This window comes from Tupaia chinensis, unplaced genomic scaffold (assembly GCF_000334495.1).
Source record: "Tupaia chinensis unplaced genomic scaffold, TupChi_1.0 Scaffold000159_1, whole genome shotgun sequence".
Classification (NCBI taxonomy): Eukaryota; Metazoa; Chordata; class Mammalia; order Scandentia; family Tupaiidae; genus Tupaia; species Tupaia belangeri.
The window spans coordinates 2493033-2498517 of record NW_006159630.1 but is presented as its reverse complement, the minus strand read 5'-3'; the positions used below and the strand labels follow the sequence as shown (position 1 = coordinate 2498517).

At 60.7% G+C, this 5485-nt stretch overlaps 1 protein-coding gene across 7 annotated transcripts in view; it reads right to left on the bottom strand.

Moving 5' to 3' along the window:
• Positions 1 to 5485, bottom strand: part of TBC1D16 (TBC1 domain family member 16) — a 69167-nt gene that overhangs the window by 44536 nt on the left and 19146 nt on the right. The window contains exon 1 of one of the 7 annotated variants that reach the window (XM_006145683.3): positions 3968 to 4134. The exons of 5 other annotated variants lie outside the window; for them this stretch is intronic. The gene's annotated coding sequence lies outside the window, so the exon portion shown is untranslated. Of the gene's footprint in view, positions 1 to 1930; positions 1951 to 3967; positions 4135 to 5485 lie in introns of those variants that run through there. One more of the 7 variants, XM_027770749.1, reaches the window with a different exon arrangement.

Genomic DNA, 5485 nt, shown 5'->3' with positions numbered 1-5485 from the left:
TATTACAAAGAGCGTAAGTAAAGGCAGAGAGGTGGCATTCTGGGCTGTCACCAACACGATTTGGGGAATGACAGCCAGTGCCGCCTTCTCCTTCCCTGCGGGGGTGGTGGCGGGGCGGTGGCAGGCTGGCAGAATCCCTTGCGGGTGGAAGGAGGGATACAGTTCTTTGGGGGCTGCTTCACTTTCATTTTTGCTTGGTCAAGTTGAATGACCTCGTCAGATTTCCCAGGAAAATTAAGAAAAATTTCACTCGACAACCTGGCTGCTGCCCCGAGCTTCTGCGTCTCCGTAGGCCCGCGAGCATCTGTACCCGTCAGAGCCAGCCTCCTGACGCCCCCGGGACCTTGCGCGGGCCCTTCCACGTAACGTTATTATACGGCATTATTCATTACGGGCTGGAGACTCCGATGGCAGGAATCATTTGTTTTTCTTTTTCCCTTAAGGCATTTGCAAATATGCTTGGAGGCTAAGGGATGCCGGGTACATCTAATAAATAAAGCAAAATAATTAATAGCCCGAGCAGCCTAGAGACCACTCCCAGTCGCTTCTGTACCAGCTCCTGTGGGCGGCTGTTCCGTCTGCGTGCCCTCCCCGTTCTGTCCCTGAAGTAGGCGACCGAGAAGGCAACGGCACAATCCCCCTGGACTCGCGAGAAGAGCACTAACCGTGCCTTCCCCAGCTTCCACAGGGTCTCAACACGTGGGCAAACTAGAGGCTCCAAAGCCAAAGCTCTCCTCCACGTTGGCTCCTGGTGCTCGGCCCCTGAACCTGCAGCCGCACCTGGGAACATTTTTTTTTAAAGAATTATTTATTTAAATCCACTTGCTATTATCATTTTTCAATTTGACCAGATAGAAACAGAGAGAGAGAAGAGAAAGGCGAGAAAGCAAGCCGCCAGGTCCAAGACTCGAACCATGGTTGGCCGTATGGGAACCCAGCACTTTTAACCACCACGCCACCTGCCAGCCCCTGCACCTGGGAGTTCTGTACATCCTGAGACAACGAGTGCGAAGCCAGCTGCCACGAGCCCAGCCCCAACATGGAGGCCGCCGTCAGCCTCGGGCAACACCCTGGAGCTGGGCAGGGAGGGGCAGAGAAGGAGCTTCACGGTTGCCCGCACGCTCGTTCACGGTGGCCCACACACTTGCAGGTGGCTTGCACGCTCGCTCAGCGGTGGCCCGCACGCTTGCTCACGGTGGCCTGCATGCTTGCTCACCGGTGGCCCACACACTCGCAGTTGGCTTGCACACTCACTCACGGTGGCCCGCACGCTTGCAGTTGGCTTGCACACTCGCTCAGCAGCGGCCCGCAGTTGGCTTGCACACTCGCTCAAAGGCAGCCTTTACGCTCCCTCCCACCGCCCCATGTCACCCACCATGTCCCCCTTTTAAGACAAAGGTGCGACACTGATGCGCACGGGGAAGACGGGCAGGCCCAGGACAGGAGAGGAAGGCCACTACGACTAGTGCCTGGGGTGTGGCTGTCCCTGCTCTGCTTTTCATTACACCCCAAACGCTGGGCCCAGGAAGATGGAGGTGCCATGGCAGGGCCAGTTATGTGGGCCATGGGCGCGTGCTGGCTCGAGTGGTTTTCTGCCCACACGGGGATCGGCCAACAGCCCCGAAAGGGAGTGGCCCTGCAATGTGTGGGGTCCCACGACACCAGGTGTCATCAGGAGCAGGAAAAGAGCCCGTCACTTCCTCACACCCACCGAGAAGCTGTCTCGACCACAGCACACAGCAGGGGATGAAGCCAGCGGGGAATGACTGGCCAGGAGGGGTGGTCGCTGACCACTGTGAACCAATGTCTGCAGCGCAGGGTCGGCAAGTGGGTCCAAAGGCTGGGGAACTTCAGGCCCACCCAGCAGCTATGCTTCCGGCACCTTTCAGACCCCGAGGCCTTGCATCCTTGGACCCCAGAAGCGGCCTACCTTGCCTATGCTGCGGCCACGGCCCTGCTGCGTGCTGCGTGCAGGCTCGGATAATCACACCCGGGCTGTGGTTTCCCACCTTCCCCAAGACGACCCTAGGCAATTTGAAATCGGAATGAATACTAATAATGATCTGACTAAATTTAGGTGCTCCCTGTAGGCACCTGATTAAATTTCATGAACTCCTTCTAGGCCCTCAGCCCCAGTTCCCTCCCTGCTGCCTGCTTCCCCGCCAGTCAGACGACCAGCACAGGGATCAGTGAGCTCCACCGATGGCAGCAGGTTCCCTTCCAGGGCGACAAGACATTGGGGTTGTGGACGACTGTGGACGACAGCTGGCGGCAGCCAGAGAGGCTGTGTGGTCCGCAGGAGCAACCGAGGCTTGTCCAATCAAAGAGCCTGTGGCCGCAGACCCTGCAGGCTTTGCAGGGCCTAGAAGATCACCAGGCCCAATCTCCCACTTCCCTACCAGACACAGGCAGGGGCCGCATGGCTGGCGGGAGGAGGGGAGCCGGGCTCTGCACCGTGGGGCGACGCTCAGAACAGCGCCATCCTGTCCCCAGGCTGTCCAGGCTACTGGGACCATCTCTGCAGCCCCAAAGGCAGAGACAGCCAGGGCAGCCAGCTCTCCCACAGGCGCCTTCCAGGACTCGGGGCAACACCTGGAACGGCCCACACCTGGGCGCGCCCTGCCCGAGTGCCCTGTGGGGGGAGGGGAGCGTGAGCCACACAGCTGCCCGCAAGGAGCAGGCACCAAGGCCTGGGGATGGTGGCCACTGAGACTGAGCCCTGGTGGCTGCTCTTGAGGACTCCTACCGAGCTGCTCAGAATATGGGTGGGGGGACGCGGCCTTCCAGACAGGGCACGCTGGTCCACGCGTGCGACACGAGCTGGCTTCCCACACGGCACCTCCCTGCAGAGTGACGGGAGCAGAGCTGGTGTGAGATCCCTCCTGCTCCCCTCGTGCCCCACTCCGGCTTCTTCATCCAGGGCCTGGGCTCAGGAGGGCCCAGCATCGTTGGCACTGAGTTCCTGCCTGGCTCGACTCTAGGCACGCAGGACGGGCCAGGGTTCCAGCAACTTGGCTGTCCACCGAGCAGGACGGGGGCGTGGCCCTCCTCCGTGCCCAGCCTGAAAGGGAGGTCTCGGCTAAAGCTCTGCAGCAGCTTGATGCCTGGGCCCCAGCAGGGGGTGAAGGCGCCAGGCCGTCATGGCCCCTCCATGTGGACGGGATGGGTAGGTCAATGGAAGGCACACGTCTCCCTGACGGGGCACCACGCGGGCATAGAGAGGACAACTTTCTGAAGACATAGAGGACAGGCCCCGAGTGGCGGGCAGAGTGCAACAGCCCCAGCGGGGTGCACGCAGGTTTCTGCCTTAGGGTGCTCACCAGAGAGACAGAGAGGGAGAGAGAGAGAGAGAAATCGCCGCCTGGGGGGAGGGCCACGCCGCAAACCCTTCTCCGTTCTCCTCCTGAGATTTTGGGTATGCATGCACACGGGCCTGGCAGAATTTTCAGGCCACCAGGACTGGGACTCAAACTGTGGTCGGCCATGTGGGAGTCCAGTGCCTTAACCATCATGCCACCTGCTGGCCCCAACATGGCACATTTTAGGAGGTTGTCCCCTGCACCAATGATGTGCACAGGACTGGTGGCTGCGGGCTCAGACACGGTGGCATAGGTGGCAGGGTGCTGAGCACAATGCCAACGCCGTGCGGGAGAGCTGTGAGCTCAGAGCCTGGACAACCTGCACACGCCAGTACGGGCGGCCGGGATGACAGAACGCCAGAGCTGCACTGTTCACCAAAAGCCTGAAAACCCCCATGGTCCTTGACAGGGACCAGCTCGTGGCAAAGCGGTCATGTCCGGACAAGAAAGCCGGAGTTCACATGGCAACCTTGGTTCAGAGCCCCAGCCCAGCCAGCCCGGAACACGCTGGTCCACACGCAAGTGCCCGAGAGCCCACAGCTGGGACGCTGGGGAAGAGGGCCGCGGCGGACCAGACCCTGTGGGTGTGCGCCCCCGCCCTGTCTCACCTTCACGTGCACGTGCTCCAGCAGGAACAAGAAGAGAGCGTTTTTGAAGAACTGAAACTGGGCCGGTGGGTGGCCCGGTGGACAAGGCGCTGGGTCCCACATGGTTTTCCAAGCCGCGGTTGTCTGGGACGGTGTCTTGAAAAACACACTAGGTGTGTGTACATGTGCCTAACATCTGGGGAGGAGAATGGAGGAGAAGGGATTGTGGCGTGGCTGTTCCCCAGGGGGGGAGTTCTCACTTTCCCTCCGTCTCTCTGGCAAGTGCACACGCCCTATGGCCAAAATCTGAAAAGAAGACAAAGCTCTCCAACATGCGGAGCTACGGTATGTCCCAGGGCCTTCGCTGGCTGCCCCAGCTTAGACGGCCTCAACTCGCCCCTTGCCTGGATCCATCTGCCAAGGCCCTATTTCCAGATAAGGCCCAGGTCCTCTGCAGACATGCATGGGGGGCACCACCCTTCCCACCGTAGACAGCTCCCAGCAACCAGACACATGGAATGAGGTTTTGCGTAGGGAGGCCTGGAGGCTTCCCATGTGAGGAGGACAGCCCCACGCTGGCCAGACAGGCTGCCGGGCGGGTCTCCCAGGCCAGTCCTAGCAGGCGATGACCTGGCTTCACCCTCAGAGGGGACAGCTCCTGGGTACACAGTCCGGCCCGACTCAGGTTCCACTCATGGGCGCCTTCCCTTCACCTCACCAGGGAGCGCCCCCCGTGGGCAAGGCTAACACTGCAGGCCAGGACGGCCCGAGCGGTGGCACGATTTCTCACGGATCTCCGCGTCCTTTTCACACATGCACACCCCCGGCAACCGTGCTAAACGCTGCTGAGTAGCTAACAGCCTTTCCGTGTGAAGAGCTCTCCACTTGCACACCCCCTCGCCTGGGTCCCCGGGGACGGAGCTGTCCTGCGGCATTTGTCCCGCTGGTTCCTACCACAGGTGCAACTTCCAGCCTGACAGCAAGCTGCCAATCAAGGCTGCAGAGGCCAAGGGGGACCAAATTAGGAGCCGCCCCTCCTGCCAACCTTGCCGGGCAGAGCTGAATTTAAATAAGAGAGCAAAAAGGTTATGAAAAATAATCTTCCCAATGAAACCACTCGCCAGGCGGCGGAAGGGGCATGGGTCTCTGCTCTCTGGAACGGCTGGAACGGCTGGAACGGCTGACGCCTGCTTCAAATGCGGGGCGGAGTCTGTATTTTGACTACTGCATCTGCCGTCCATCAAGCCCAGAGCTCATCAGAAAATAAAAGCCCTTGATTAGCCCCGCGGAAGTCACAGCGCCGAGTGCCGTGTGGCCCCAGCCCCAGCGCGGGGACGGGGGCGGAGGTGTGCGTTTGGGCTCGTCCACCCGCTTTCAGCCCAGAGCCTTCCTGAGCGCTCTCCACGGGCCTCAGGCAGGTACCTGCAGGACGCAAGTCCAAGTTCACCTCACACGGGCCTGCCGTCCTCGAAGACCACGTCCAGTTCAAGCTGCTGCTCTGGGCACCTGGCAGCACTGCGCTGGCTGCACCGCCCCTTC